Source organism: Taudactylus pleione, unplaced genomic scaffold (genome assembly GCF_031769625.1).
Source record: "Taudactylus pleione unplaced genomic scaffold, aTauple2 ptg000892l, whole genome shotgun sequence".
NCBI lineage: Eukaryota > Metazoa > Chordata > Amphibia > Anura > Myobatrachidae > Taudactylus > Taudactylus pleione.
In genome coordinates this window covers 1,842,286-1,859,834 of record NW_028285293.1, presented here as the reverse complement: position 1 = coordinate 1,859,834, position 17,549 = coordinate 1,842,286, and positions in this window count along the sequence as shown.

The following is a 17,549-nucleotide window of genomic DNA, read 5'->3' as shown; positions in this document are numbered from 1 at the left end:
CCTGCTATTTCATTCCGCAAACATACTTGAATTGATTAATGGCAATCACTATATTAATTACCTTAATTGGTATTCACATGTTTGCAATCCTTTTTTTTTTTTCAATGTCAATAAACTTTATTATTTTTAGTGTGTGTCATTTCTTCTGCAGAATACGTACGGTTGGACCAAGAGGATGGTTGTTCAAAATTAAAAGTTGGTTTGAATGCTACTATTGTTTTGTGTTATTTTATATGCAGATTTTTCATCTTTTTTATTAATATTTAAATTAGCTTAGGCATGTCACTGCATCAAGCCTATCATAACTCACATTATATTTGTGAGGGTGTAGGTCACATGATTCATACAATAACCAATAGAATGCTTTCTGTTAATTTACATTAGCCAATCAAATTTTTTCTAGGACCTTTACTAAAACTGTTTGGTGTAAAAAAAATCATTGCCATCATGAGAGCCGCCGCTTTTTGCCGCAGAGAACTCCTGGTCCTCACTGATGTGAAGGACCGGAGATTAACGAACTCCACGGGCCCCATCACTAACCTCCGCAAGCAGCTTGCCTACGCGGAGGTGTGGCACCACCTTACATAAGTCTACTATTTGTCCATGTTTTACAGAAATGTAAATGTGTTTGTCGAAAGCTCAAGTAAGTATGTAAGCTTGTACATTAAACACATAACAATACCAATAGGTTTTTGAGAAGTAACCTCAAAATGTGAAGATTGTTTGGTGGGGGTAATGTTACATTGAAAGCTACCTGCTTAGGCCTACAATTGCAAACATACGGATTCACCATAATACCTTTGGTGTTTGTTTTTAGCAACAAAGCAGGGTACTAAACTTTTCCAAATAAGAAATTACAGTATTAGGCATTAAGCAACTTTGCATTTTTAGAAACAGGTTACACTTGGTTGTAACTTACGATGGAAATGGTTGGTGAACGTCAAGTAAAATTTAAATGCACACAAATAACACCAAGTGAATACACACAATAATTTCGAAAAACCAAACCACACACACAAGTTAAAAATCACAGCCAAAACCCCCAAAAAACACAATCAGGAACTTTTTGAAGAAGTAGCATGCCAACATGAATCCACAAATGAAGAGAAGAAATCATTGTTCCCGAAGTTATATCCAATGTGTCCACATAAAGTCATTTGTGTTGATCAGGTAGTAGGCATGGATTTTTATGGTCATTTTAGGGATTAAAAAGAAAGAAAAAAAAACTGTTAAAAGTGAACTTTAAAATATTACATGTCTACATTGTGGCATTTTTAAACATTATGAGGAAATAATTACGTAAAATATCTGGCCACAACTTCATCGTGTATGGCCCCCCACATACTGACCTCCGACCAACCTCGGGGGGGCCGTCCTCAGGCAAGGCATCCTCTGGCTGCATTGGGACACCACTCCTTATGGCGATGTTGTGAAATATCCCACACAGGACCACAATTTTCGAAACCATAGCTGGCAAATACATGAGGTCGCCACTAGAGCGGTGGAGGCATCTGAATCGGCCTTTTAAAAGGCCGATACAGCACTCCACCACCTGCCTGGTCACTGTAAGTGCGGAATTATACTCACTTTGTGGCCCTGGTGTGGGAACCAAATAAGGAGTGAGCAGCCAGGGCGTGCAAGGGTAACCACTGTCTCCTGTGAAAAAACAAAAACAAACATCAATACTATTGTGGAACAAGCTTTGCATTGGTTTCAACAGAAGGTGTCAACTTACCCAGAAGCCATGCATCACCAGCTTGTAGGTTGATTTATTTGTGCCAAATCCCTGATTGCCGGATGACGAAGGAATCATGTGCACTGCCGGGGAATTTGGCACTCAGGGACGTGATCTGGAGGGAGGCATCACATACCACCATTACATTCAGTGAATGAAAGTGCTTGCATTCCGAAAAGTAGCCTCCAGCCTTGCTGGAGGCTGAAGTGGTGTGTGAGTGCCATCCACAACCCCTATGATGTGTGGGAAGCCAGCTATTTGGTAAAAATTTGCCTTCGCCACATTAAGGGTATCCATATCCAATGGCATTTTAATAAAATGATGGAGGTGTTTAAAAAAGGCCTCCATCACTGCCCTCAGGATCCTTGAAAAGGAGGATTGGGATATTCCTGCAACTATTCCCACAGTGGTTTGAAAGGATCCTGAGGCACAAAAATCTAACACCGACATTAATTGAGTAAGTGGTGGTATTGCTGTAGGACTGTCAATTTGCCGTTCAAGATCACTCTCTATTAATGAGAGAGTGTCTATGATGATTTGGGGCGGCAGACGGTATCACCGTAACACCTCATCATCTGGCATTCCAAAAAGGGTGACACGTGTTCTATATATCTGGGGCCTTGCACACCCTTAAAACACCCGTTTTGACCGTTTGGCATGCCTGAGTTTGGATTACCACTCCCCGTTTTCAAGCACCTTCCCCTGTTCCCACCCACAAACGCCTCATCCTGTCACTCAAATTAGCAGGCACTCGATATTTTGCGAGCACTCTATTTCCGACCGCACTGACTGGTTGGCGCATTGGCATTATGACCCATACACATGCGCAGATGTGCGAACATCGCTCGGAGCGAACATGCGGCCGCTTATGAGCGGCTCTGAATCAGGCCCAGTGCCCTCTGCTCCATACCAGGAATGTACACAGTAATAGTGACCTCTGGACCTGATTCAGAGCCGGATGCTCTGACCAAAGCACTCGCTCTGAATCAGGGCCCTCCTACATGAAAATGGAGCGGCCTCTTGGATGCTCACATAGCTGTTGGTGACCACCCACAGCTATAGCGAGCATCCATGATGATGGTCAAGACCATCGCCACCATCGGGCTTGTGACAGAGACCCTGCAGTAGGATCTCGTTGCAGCAAGCCTGGAGTGATTTTGGCTCTATCAAATAAAAGTATTCTATGTGAATTAAGTGGTGATGCCATGAGAAAGGCCCAGTCAGAACCTCCCCGGGGGCCCTACTCCCAAACGCTCACCCCAAAATAATTACTGCTACATAATGGTAGCACCCACTCTGGGTCATATAATTACAATTGATGTACTGCATGTTAACAGTACATATGTAAGCTGAGAGCTAACTTACCTTGGAGGTACCCCAAAAAACCTCCACATGGCACTATAAGCATCAGCACCTCCTCCTAATGCTGACTGCCTTCATGCCTCTCCAAATTTACAAAGAAAAATGGTAGTTGCTCGGATCAGCTTAATTGCATAACACAGGTGCTTGTAAAGGGCGGGGTTTACTCTGAACACAGAAAAAAAGAGAGATTTGCCCTCCAGCACACTGCAGCAAAAACAATACTTAAATCCTACATAATAATAGGGATTTAGAGGTATTGGTTACACATATTTGCAAATATATGAATAAGCACCAGGCCAATCATCAAGGCTCCTCTATACTGGCATCCCTAATATTAAGGGGCTCACGTCCGAGAAGCAAGGCACCCCAAAAAAATTCCAACCAAGGGCCATCCCCAGGGCATCACATGAAAAAGGGAAAAAGGTGATAGTGAAGTATGTAGAAAAGATGTGTAAAGATAAATCAATAAGTGTTAATGAAATGATAAAGAATTAAAATGACATATATAATGTACAAACAAATAGAGAAGTGATAAAAGTATTCTATGTGAATTAAGTGGTGATGCCATGAGAAAGGCCCAGTCAGAACCCCCCCGGGGGCCCCACTCCCTAATGCTCACCCCAAAATAATTATTGCTACATAATGGTAGCACCCACTCTGGGTCATATAATTACAATTGATGTACTGCATGATAACAGTACATATGTAAACTGAGAGCTAACTTACCTTGGAGGTACCCCAAAAAACCTCCACATGGCACTATAAGCATCAGCACCTCCTCCTAATGCTGACTGCCTTCATGCCTCTCCAAATTTACAAAGAAAAATGGTAGTTGCTCAGATCAGCTTAATTGCATAACACAGGTGCTTGTAAAGGGCGGGGTTTACTCTGAACACAGAAAAAAAAGAGATTTGCCCTCCAGCACACTGCAGCAAAAACAATACTGAAATCCTACATAATAATAGAGATTTAGAGGTATTGGTTACACATATTTGCAAATATATGAATAAGCGCCAGGCCAATCGTCAAGGCTCCTCTATACTGGCGTCCCTAATATTAAGGGGCTCACGTCTGAGAAGCAAGGCACCCCAAAAAAATTCCAACCAAGGGCCATCCCAAGGGCATCACACGAAAAAGGGAAAAAGGTGATAGTGAAGTATGTAGAAAAGATGTGTAAAGATAAATCAATAAGTGTTAATGAAATGATAAAGAATTAAAATGACACGAATAATATACAAACAAATAGAGAAGTGATAAAAGTCTTCTATGTGAATTAAGTGGTGATGCCATGAGAAAGGCCCAGTCAGAACCCCCCCGGGGGCTCCACTCCCAAACGCTCACACATCAATCATGTTTATGCATTAGTAACACACATCTAAAGGTAACACTGCTGACTGCCATGTCTGTCCTTGTAGATCATAGACAGCTTTATGGTTACACTCATGTATATTCTCCTATTTTTCTGTTCTGCACCAAACCTAATCATTGTCATGTTCATCAAACCAGAGAGGGAACTGTTAATGGCTGGGGCAGGATAAATGTGTGGGGGGCAATAGGGAGCGCCACTATCCGGACCTCTCTGTAGAGTGCACAAGGATTCCTTCCAAGCAAGAAACATTTTGAAGAAGATTAGAGCTAATTAGTGTCTAAATGGGATAAGTCACAGCTCGGAGACCCCTGGGGACTGTTATTCACCTACACCTCAGGGAAAATAGAATCAGCAATAATGTAATGGGCCACTCTGCCTTAAAAAGGGGCATATTACTCCTCTTTACCCATACAGAGAGCGATGTAAGTCGTCCATCCCTAGAACAGTATATTGTTTCCTTTGGCCCTGCTTCTCCATGTTTTGCAGACAATAGGAATTGTATGGCATAGTTCTGCTTTGAAGCCCAAGGCATTGCTGAAAAAGAGGAAATGATGATACACCATCAGTAATTATATTCCTGGCAACTTCTGTTTAGGGAGCTTAACTTTATCATCCTTGCATAGTTTCACTGTCTCTATTAACACTGAGAGATGAGCCTGCATCATCGAGCATCATTGTACATTATCGTGCATCATTGTACATTATCGTGCATCATCGTGCATCATCATCCATCATCATGCATCATTGTACATCATCACGCATCATCATCCATCATCATGCATAATTGTACATCATCGTGCATCATTGTACATCATCATCCATCATCATGCATCATTGTACATCATCGTGCATCATCATCCATCATCGTGCATCATCATCCATCATCGTGCATCATCGTGAATCATTGTGCATCATTGTACATCATCATCCATCATCATCCATCATCATGCATCATCGTACATCATGGTACATCATCGTGAATCATCATCCATCATCATCCAGTATCGTGCATCATCATCCATCATCATGCATCATTGTACATCATCGTGCATCATCATCCATCATCGTGCATCATCATCCATCATCGTGCATCAACGTGAATCATCATGCATCATTGTACATCATCATCCATCATCATCCATCATCATGCATCATTGTACATCATCGTGCATCATCATCCATCATCGTGCATCATCATCCATCATCGTGCATCATCATCCATCATCAAGCATCATCGTACATCATGGTACATCATCGTGCATCATTGTACATCATCATCCAGTATCGTGCATCATCATCCATCATCATGCATCATTGTACATCATCGTACATCATCGTGCATCATCGTACATCATCGTACATCATCGTACATCATTGTACATCATCGTACATCATCGTGAATCATCATCCATCATCATCCAGCATCGTGCATCATCATCCATCATCATGCATCATTGTACATCATCGTACATCATCGTACATCATTGTACATCATTGTACATCATCGTGCATCATCGTGAATCATCATCCATCATCGTACATCTTCATGAATCATCATGCATCATTGTACATCATCGTGCATCATCGTACATCATCGTGCATCATTGTACATCATTGTGCATCATCGTACATCATCGAGCATCATTGTACATCATCGTGCTTCATCGTACATCATCGTGCATCATCATCCATCATCATGCATCATCGTGCATCATCGTACATCATCATCCATCATCAAGCATCATCGTGCATCATTGTACATCATCGTACATCATCATACATCATAGTACATCATCGTGCATCATCGTGCATCATTGTACATCATCGTGCATCATCGTACATCATAATACATCATCGTACATCATCGTGCATCATCATCCATCATCATGCATCATCGTGCATCATTGTACATCATTGTACATCATTGTACATCATCATCCATCATCATGCATCATCGTGCATCATTGTACATCATCGTGCATCATTGTACATCATCATGGATCATCGTACATCATCGTACATCATCGTACATCATCGTGCATCATCATCCATCATCATGCATCATCGTGCATCATTGTACATCATCGTACATCATCATCCATCATCATGCATCATCGTGCATCATTGTACATCATCGTACATCATCATACATCATAGTACATCATCGTGCATCATTGTACATCATAGTACATCATAATACATCATAGTACATCATCGTCCATCATTGTACATCATCATACATCATCATACATCATAGTACATCATCGTGCATCATTGTACATCATCGTCCATCATCGTGCATCATCATACATCATTGAACATCATCGTCCATCATTGTACATCATCGTGCATCATCATACATCATCGTGCATCATCGTGCATCATCATACATCATCGTACATCATCATACATCATAGTACATCATCATGCATCATCGTACGTCATAGTACATCATCGTGCATCATCTTACATCATCGTGCATCATCGTACATCATTATACATCATAGTACATCATCCTGCATCATCATACATCATAGTACATCATAGTACATCATCATACATCATAGTACATCATCGTACATCATCGTCCATCATCGTGCATCATCGTGCATCATCGTACATCATCGTCCATCATCGTGCATCATCATACATCATCGTATATCATCGTGCATCAACGTGCATCATTGTACATCATCGTGCATCATTGTGCATCATCATCCATCATCGTACTTCATCATCTATCATCATGCTTTATTGTACATCATCGTGCATCATTGTACATCATCGTCCATCATATTGCATCACTGTACATCATTGTGCATGATCGTACATCATTGTACATCATCGTGCATTATTATTATTATTATTATTATTATTATTATTATTATTATCCTTTATTTATATGGCGCCACAAGTGTTCCGCAGCGCCTTACATAGTACATAGAACATAGAACTAATAGGTGAACAAGAAACAAGTAACATACAGTACATTACAGTACAGGACAAGGACACAACTTATATACAATTCTGAAATAGTTATTAAAGCACTCACAATAAGCTGCTGGGAATTGGCGGTCCCATGTTAGGTGCCCTAATGGGGAGTAGAGAGTAGAAGAAAATGTAAAGAGAAGCACATGAAGGAAGAGGTCCCTGCTCGTGAGAGCTTACATTCTAAGGGGAGGGGCAGACAGACAGGCGTGACACAGAAGGGGAGGGCAGACAGACAGGCGTGACACAGAAGGGGAGGGGCAGATAGACAGGCATGAAACAGAAGGGGAAGATGGGAAGGAAAGAGCATGAGGTGGGTTAGGATGAGTGCTGGAAGGCCTTGATGAAGTAGTGGGTCTTGAGAGCCCGTTTGAAGATTTGTAGAGAGGTGGAGAGTCTGATGGGGAGAGGGAGAGCATTCCAAAGGTAGGGAGCAGCACGGGCAAAATCTCGGATGCGGGAGTGGGAGGAGTAATCAGTTGGCAAGAGAGGCGGCATGCATTAGTTGAGCGAAGTGGGCGGGCGGGAGTGTGAAGGGAGAGAAGGTCAGAAATGTATGCGGGAGAGGATTTGGTGAGGGCTTTGTAGGTGAATGTAAGAACCTTGAATTGGCATCTGAAGGGGAAGGGGAGCCAGTGTAGGGCTTGAAGGAGAGGGGAAGCAGATGTAGAACGTCTGGAGAGGAAGATGAGCCGAGCAGCAGCATTAAGAACCGATTGTAGTGGAGAGAGGTGAGAGACTGGGAGGCCAGCTAGGAGAAGGTTACAGTAGTCCAATCTGGATATGACCAGTGAGTGGATGAGGGTTTTAGTGGCATCCTGGGTGAGGAAGGGTCTAATCCTGGAGATATTTTTTAGGTGAAAACGGCAGGACTGCGATAGGTGCTGAATGTGCTGTTTAAACGAGAGGGAGGAGTCTAGGATAACTCCAAGACAGCGCACTTTAGGGCTAGAGGAGATAGTTGTGCCATCAATAGATAATGAAATTGTGGAAAGTGATGTAGTGGAAGAGGGTGGGAAGATGATCAGCTCAATCTTAGACATGTTAAGTTTAAGAAAGTGCTGGGACATCCACAAAGAGACAGCAGAGAGACAGTTGGAGATACGTTAAGGAGCTCAGTGGTGAGCTCAGGGTGGAAAGGTAAATTTGAGTATCATCTGCATAGAGATGATATTGGAGGTCAAAGGAGTTAATGAGTTCACCCAAAGAGGATGTATATAGGGAGAAAAGGAGAGGTCCAAGAACAGAACCTTGGGGAACTCCTACCTTTAGTGGAAGTGGAGGGGAAGAGGAGTCATGAGAGGACACAGTGAAGGAACGATCAGAGAGGTAGGAGGAAAGCCAGGAGAGGGCAGTGTCACGTAGACCGAGAGAGTAAAGGATTTGCAGGAGGAGAGGGTGGTCTACAGTGTCAAATGCAGCAGAGAGGTCAAGGAGAAAGAGCAGAGAGTAGTGGCCCTTGGATTTGGCAGCAAGGAGGTCGTTGCTGACTTTCGTGAGGGCAGTTTCAGTGGAGTGGAGAGATTGGAAGCCAGATTGAAATGAGTCAAGGAGGGAGTGGGAAGAAAGAAAGGTGGTAAGGCGGTTGTAGACAATACGCTCAAGGAGTTTGGAAGCAAAAGGGAGAAGTGAGATGGGTCGATAGTTGGAAAGTATGTTAGGATCAAGGGTAGGTTTTTTAAGAATGGGGGAGACAAGAGCATGTTTGAATGCAGAAGGGACAGTGCCAGATGATAGGGAGAGATTAAGGAGGTGAGCCAGATGGGAACAAGCAGAAGGAGACAGGTGGGAGAGGAGACGGGAAGGGATAGGGTCAAGAGTGGAGGTGGAAGGGGGGGAGGACCGGATGAGGGCCATGACTTCCTCTCCAGAAGCAGGGGAGAAGGATGTCAGAGTTGGTGAGACAGAAGGGGAGGGGTGGTAAGGGCAAGGAGGGGGAGGAGTGCTGAGGGTCTGATGGGATAAGATGTCCTCATGTATGGAGTCAATTTTAGATGTAAAGTAGGTGGCAAAGTCGAGGACAGAGAGCGAGGAGGGAAGGCAAGGAGGGGAAGGGCAGAGTAGGGAGTTGAAAGTGGCAAAGAGACGCCGGGGGTTTGAGGACTGGGAGGAGATGAGGTTCTTGAAATATGTTTGTTTGGAGAGAGACAAAGCAGCACTGTAGGAAGAGAGAATAAATTTGAAATGGAGGAAGTCAGCCTTAGAGCGTGACTTTCTCCACTGACGCTCTGCAATTCTTGAACACTTTTGTAGGTATCTGGTGCATTTGGAATGCCAGGGTTGTGGTGTGGATCTGCGAGGGTGAGTGGTTATTGCTGGAGCAACAGAATCAAGAGCAGAAGTAAGGGAGGAATTGTACAGGGAAGTAGCTTGTTCAGGACAGGAGAGAGAAATGATAGGGGAGAGAAGAGAGTCCAGCAGGGAGGAAAAGTCAAGTGTCAATAGCCTCAATATTACGCTTAGTAATTGTAGCTTTAGGAGTTAGAGGAGGGGAAGGAGAGAGGGATAGGTTAAAAGAGAGAAGGTGATGGTCAGAGAGGGGGAATGGGCAATTGGAGTAACCAGAAATATCACAACGGTGCGTAAAGACCAGGTCAAGTGAGTGCCCACTCAAATTGGAGGGTGAGGAGGTCCATTGGGCGAGACCAAATGAAGAGGTGAGGGTAAGGAGTTTAGCTGCAGAGGATTCTGTGGGAATGTAAATAGGAATATTAAAATCACCTAGGATAATGGAGGGAAGGTCTGAGGAGAGAAAGTGAGGGAGCCAGGAAGCGAAGTTGTCAAGGAATTTGGAGGGAGAGCCAGGGGGACGGTAAATGACAGCTACTCTGAGGTTTACTGGTTGGAAGAGGCGTATAGCATGAACCTCAAATGTGGGGAATGTAAGGGATGGTTCAGAGGGTATTAGCTGGTAGGAGTAAATGGTGGCTAGAAGGACCCCAACACCACCACCATGGCGACCCCCAGGCCGGGGTGTGTGGGAGAAGGTGAGGCCCCCAGAGGATAGAGCAGCAGGAGAAGTGCTGTACATCATCGAGCATCATCGTGCATCATTGTACATCATCATGCATTATTGTACATCATCGTGCATCATCGTGCATCATTGTACATCATCATGCATTATGGTACATCATTGTACATCATTGTACATCATCATACATCATCGTACATCATTGTGCATCATCGTGCATCATCATGCATCATCATCCATCATCATGCATCATCGTGCATCATCGTGCATTATTGTACATCATCGTGCATCATCGTGAATCATCATGCATCATTGTATATCATCGTGCATCATCGTGAATCATCATGCATTGCTGTACATCATCATCCATCATCATGCATCATTGTACATCATCGTGCATCATCGTGAATCATCATCCATCATCATGCATTATTGTACATCATCGTGCATCATCATCCATCATCATGCATCATCGAGCATCATTGTACGTCATTGTGCATCATCATGCATCATAATGCATCATCGTGCATCACTGCACATCATCGAGCATCATCGTGAATCATCATCCATCATCATCCAGTATCGTGCATCATCATCCATCATCATGCATCATTGTACATCATCGTACATCATTGTACATCATTGTATATCATTGCACATCCTCGTGCATCATCGTACATCATTGTACATCATCGTGCATCATCGTGAATCATTATCTATCATCATGCATCATTGTACATCATCGTGCATCATAATCCATCATCGTGCATCATTGTACATCATTGTGCATCATTGTACATCATCGTGCATCATCATCCATCATAGTGCATCATTGTACATCATCGTGCATCATCGTACATCATTGTGCATCATCATCCATCATCGTGCATCACTGTACATCATCGTCCATCATTGTGCATCATCATGCATTATTGTACATCATCGTACATCATCGTACATCATCATCCATCATCGTGCGTCATTGTACATCATCGTCCATCATCGTGCATTTTTGTACATCATCTTCCAACATCATCCATAATCATGCATCATTGTACATCATCGTGCATCATCATCCATCATCATACATCATTGTACATCATCGTCCATCATTGTACATCATCGTGCATCATCGTGCATCATCGTACATCATCGTGCATCATCATACATCATTGTACATCATCGTCCATCATCGTGCATCATCATGCATCATGGTGCATCATAGTACATCATCGTACATCATTGTGCATCATCGTACATCATCGTGCATCATTGTACATCATCGTACATCATCGTACATCATCATGCATTACTGTACATCATCGTGCATCATCGTGCATCATTGTACATCATCATCCATCATCATGCATCATCGTGCATCATCGTACATCATGGTGCATCATCGTGCATCATCGTGCATCATCGTGCATCATTGTACATCATCGTGCATCATTGTGTATCATCATCCATCATCGTCCTTCATCATCTATCATCATGCATTATTGTATATCATCGTGCATTATTGTACATCATCATCCATCATCGTGCATCATTGTACATCATCGTCCATCATCGTGCATTATTGTACATCATCTTCCATCATCATCCATAATCATGCATCATTGTACATCATCGTGCATCATCGTGAATCATCATCCATCATCATGCATTATTGTATATCATCGAGCATCATCATGCATCATCGTGCATCATCATCCATCATCATGCATCATCGTGCATCAATGTACATCATCGTGCATCATCATGCATCATCGTGAATCATTGTACATCATCGTGCATCATTGTGCATCTTCATACATCATTGTACATTATCGTGCATAATTGTGCATCATCCTTTATCATCAACTATCATCATGCATTATTTTACATCTTTGTACTTCATCGTGCATCATCATCCATCATCGTACATCATTGTACATCATCGTGCATCATCGTGCATCATCGTACATCATTGTACATCATTGTACATCATCGTGCATCATCGAGCATTATCGTACATCATTGTACATCATCGTGCATCATCGTACATCATTGTGCATCATCGTGCATCATCGTACATCATTGGGCATCATTGTACATCATCGTGAATCATCATCCATCATCGTGCATAAGTGTACATCATCATGCATCATCGTGCATCATCATCCATCATCATGCATCATCGTACATCATCGTGATTCAGCATGCATCATTGTACATTATCGTGCATCATTGTGCATCATCCTGCATCATCAACTATCATCATGCATTATTGTACATCATTGTACATCATTGTATATCATCGTGCATCATCGTACATCATCGTGCATCATAGTACTTCATTGTACATCATCGTGCACCATCGTACATCATTGTACATCATTTTATATCATCGTGCATCATCGTGCAGCATCCTACATCATTGTGCACCACTGTACATCATCATCCATCATCGTGCATTATTGTACATCATCATGCATCATCATCCATCATCATGCATTATTGTACATCATCGTGCATCATCGTACATCATTGTGCCTCATCGTACATCATTGTACATCATTGTACATCATCGTGCATCATCGTACATCATTTTGCATCATTGTACATCATCGTGCATCATCATCCATCAGCGTGCATTATTGTACATCTTCGTGTATCATCATCCATCATCATGCATTATTGTACATCATCGTGCATCATCGTACATCATTGTACATCATCGTGCTTCATAGTAATTCATTGTACATCATCGTAGATTATCGTGCATCATCGTACATCATCGTGCTTCTTAGTGCATCATCGAACATCATCGTGCATCATCGTACATCATCGTGCATCATAGTGCATCATCGTACATCATATGCATCATTGTGCATCATCATGCATCATCATCCATCATCGTGCATCTTTGTACAACATCGTGCATCATCGTACATCATCGTGCATCATCACCGTGCATCATTGTCCGTCATCATGCATTATTGTACATCATCGTACATGATCGTGCATCATCATCCTTCATCATCCATCATTGTGCATCATTGTACATCATCGTGCATCATAGTACATCATCGTGCATCATCATCCATCATCATGCATCATCGTCCATCATCGTGCATCATCATACATCATTGTACATCATCGTCCATCATTGTACATTATCGTGCATCATTGTGCATCATCGTACATTATCGTGCATCATCATACATCATTGTACATCATCGTCCATCATCGTGCATCATCGTGCATCATCGCACATCATCGTACATCATCGTGCCTCATTGTACATCATCGTACATCATCATGCATTACTGTACATCATCATGCATCATCGTGCATCATTGTACATCATCGTGCATCATCATCCATCATCGTGCATCATCATCCATCATCGTGCATCATCGTAAATCATCGTGCATCATCATCATGATGCACGATGATGTACGATGATGTACAATGATGCACGATGATGCACGATGATGTACAATGATGTACGATGAAGTACGATGATGTACTATGATGTACAATGATGCACGATGAAGTACGATGATGTACTATGATGTACAATGATGTACTATGATGTACAATGATGCACGATGAAGTACGATAATGCACGATGATGTACGATGATGCACAATGAAGTATGATGATGCACGATGATGTACAATGATGCACGATGATGCACATTGATGTACAATGTTGCACAAAGAAGTATGATGATGCACGATGATGTACAATGATGCACTATGATGTACGATGATGCACATTGATGTACAATGATGCACAAAGAAGTATGATGATGCTCGATGATGTACAATGATGCACTATAATGTATGATGATGTACAATGATGTACAATGATGCACAATGAAGTATCATGATGCACGATGATGCACAATAATGTACGATGATGTACGATGATGCACGATGATGTACGATGATGCACAATGATGTACATTGATGTACGATGATGTACGATGATGCATGATGATATACGGATATGTACGATTATGCACGATGAAGTACGATGATGCACGATGATGCACGATGATGCACGATGATGTACGATGATGTACAAAGATGTACGATGAAGTACGATGATGCACAATGATATACAATGATGTATGATGATGTACATTGATGTACGATGAAGTACGATGATGCACGATGATGCACAATGAATTACGATGATGCATGACGATACACGATGATGCACGATGATGTACGATGATGTACGATGATATACGGTGATGTACGATGATGTACAATGAAGAACGATGATGCATGATGATGCACAATGATGCACGAAGATGTACGATGATGCACGATGATGCACGATGATGTATGATGATGCACGATGATGTACGATGATGCACAATGATGTACATTGATGTACGATGATGTACGATGATGCATGATGATATACGGATATGTACGATTATGCACGATGAAGTACGATGATGCACGATGATGCACAATGATGTACGATGATGTACAAAGATGTACGATGAAGTACGATGATGCACAATGATATACAATGATGTATGATGATGTACATTGATGTACGATGAAGTACGATGATGCACAATGATGCACAATGAATTACGATGATGCATGACGATACACGATGATGCACGATGATGTACGACGATATACGATGATGCACGATGATATACGATGATGTGCGATGATGTACAATGAAGAACGATGATGCATGATGATGCACAATGATGCACGATGATGTACGATGATGCACTATGATGCACGATCATGTTCAATGATGCACGAAGATGTACGATGATGCACGATGATGCACGATGATGTACGATGATGTACAATGATGCACGATGATGCACGACGATTTACGATGCAGTACGATGATGCATGATGATATACGATGATGTACGATGATGTACAATGATGTACAATTATGCATGATGATAGTTAGAAGTAAAAAATAAAAATGGTGTGTTGCGCTTGTATTTCCGCAGCTCAATAAATAGTGGTCAGATTAAAAATATGGGTATATGAGCGCTGGTATGGATTAGAATTGGTGGACCGCTCAAATAAAAATATATGAATGTAATGAATAATCATTAATCAATAATAAAACAAAACAAACAAAAAACAAAACAAAAACAAAAAAAAATTATTTTTTTTTTTTTAAATGAGTAAAAAATAATAATTAATTAAAAACAAAGATGAAAATAGAAAGAAAAAACAGCAAAGGAGAGAAAAGGCATAAATAGTATTATGGAATTAATGTTTATAGTCTTTATAGACTAGTTGGGGGTGTGCCAGTTCTGCATGTACCCCACAAGGGGTCCGCTGTGCTACTGCCACCTAACTCCACCTAACTAGCTCGGCGTTGACTGCTGACTTCAGCTGCAGATTCCCATCTGAGCCGCGATCACATGTCCCGCCGGGCTGGCGCCGCTTGATGACAGAGGGCATCGGGGGATGTTCAGTGGGCTTGTAGCAGCAGCGGCAGTTGTTCTTTTCCTGGGCACTCCTTCCAATCTCCAACGCATTTCGGACCGTCCACGGGTCCTTTGTCAAGGATGAAAATCATGTACTATGTACTATGATGTACGATGATGGATGATGATTCACGATGATGCACGATGATGTACAATGATGTACAATGATGTACGATGATGTACGATGATGTACAATGATGCATGATGATGGATGATGATGCACGATACTGGATGATGATGGATGATGATTCACGATGATGCACGATAATGTACAATGATGTACGATGATGTACGATGATGCACGATGATGTACGATGATGTACAATGATGCATGATGATGGATGATGATGCACGATACTGGATGATGATGTACAATGATGCACGATGATGTACGATGATGTACCATGATGCATGATGATGGATGATGATGCATGATGATGGATGATGATGCACGATGATGGATGATGATGCACGATGATGTACAATGATGCATGATGAGGGATGATGATGGATGATGATGTACAATGATGCATGATGATTCACGTTGATGCACGATGATGGATGATGATGCACGATGATGGATGATGATGCACGATGATGTACAATGATGCATGATGATGGATGATGATGCACGATACTGGATGATGATGGATGATGATTCACGATGATGTAACATGATGTACCATGATGCATGATGATGCAGGATGATGGATGATGATGGATGATGATGTGCAATGATGCACGATGATGGATGATGATGCACGATGATGGATGATGATGCACGATGATGGATGATGATGCACGATGATGTACAATGATGCACGATGATGCATGATGATGTACAGTAATGCATGATGATGTACAATAATGCATGATGATGGATGATGATACACGAAGATGTACAATAATGCACGCTGATGGATGATGATGCGCGATGATGTACAATGATGCACGATGATGCACGATGATGTACTATGATGTATGATGATGTACTATGATGTACAATTATGCACGATGATGCTTGATGGTGGATGATGATGTACGATGATGCACGATGATGCATGATGATGGATGATGATGCACGATGATGTACGATGATGCACGATGATGTACTATGATGTACAATGATGTACGATGATGTACAATGATGCACGATGATGTACGATGAAGTACGATGATGTACTATGATGTACAATGATGCACGATGATGTACAATGATGTACAATGATGTTCGATGATGCACAATGATGCACGATGATGTACAATGATGTACGATGATGGATGATGATGTACAATGATGTACAATGATGTACAATTATGCATGATGATAGTTAGAAGTAAAAAATAAAAATGGTGTGTTGCGCTTGTATTTCCGCAGCTCAATAAAAAGTGGTCAGATTAAAAATATGGGTATATGAGCGCTGGTATGGATTAGAATTGGTGGACCGCTCAAATAAAAATATATGAATGTAATGAATAATCATTAATCAATAATAAAACAAAACAAACAAAAAACAAAACAAAAACAAAAAAAAATTTTTTTTTTTTTTTTAAATGAGTAAAAAATAATAATTAATTAAAAACAAAGATGAAAATAGAAAGAAAAAACAGCAAAGGAGAGAAAAGGCATAAATAGTATTAT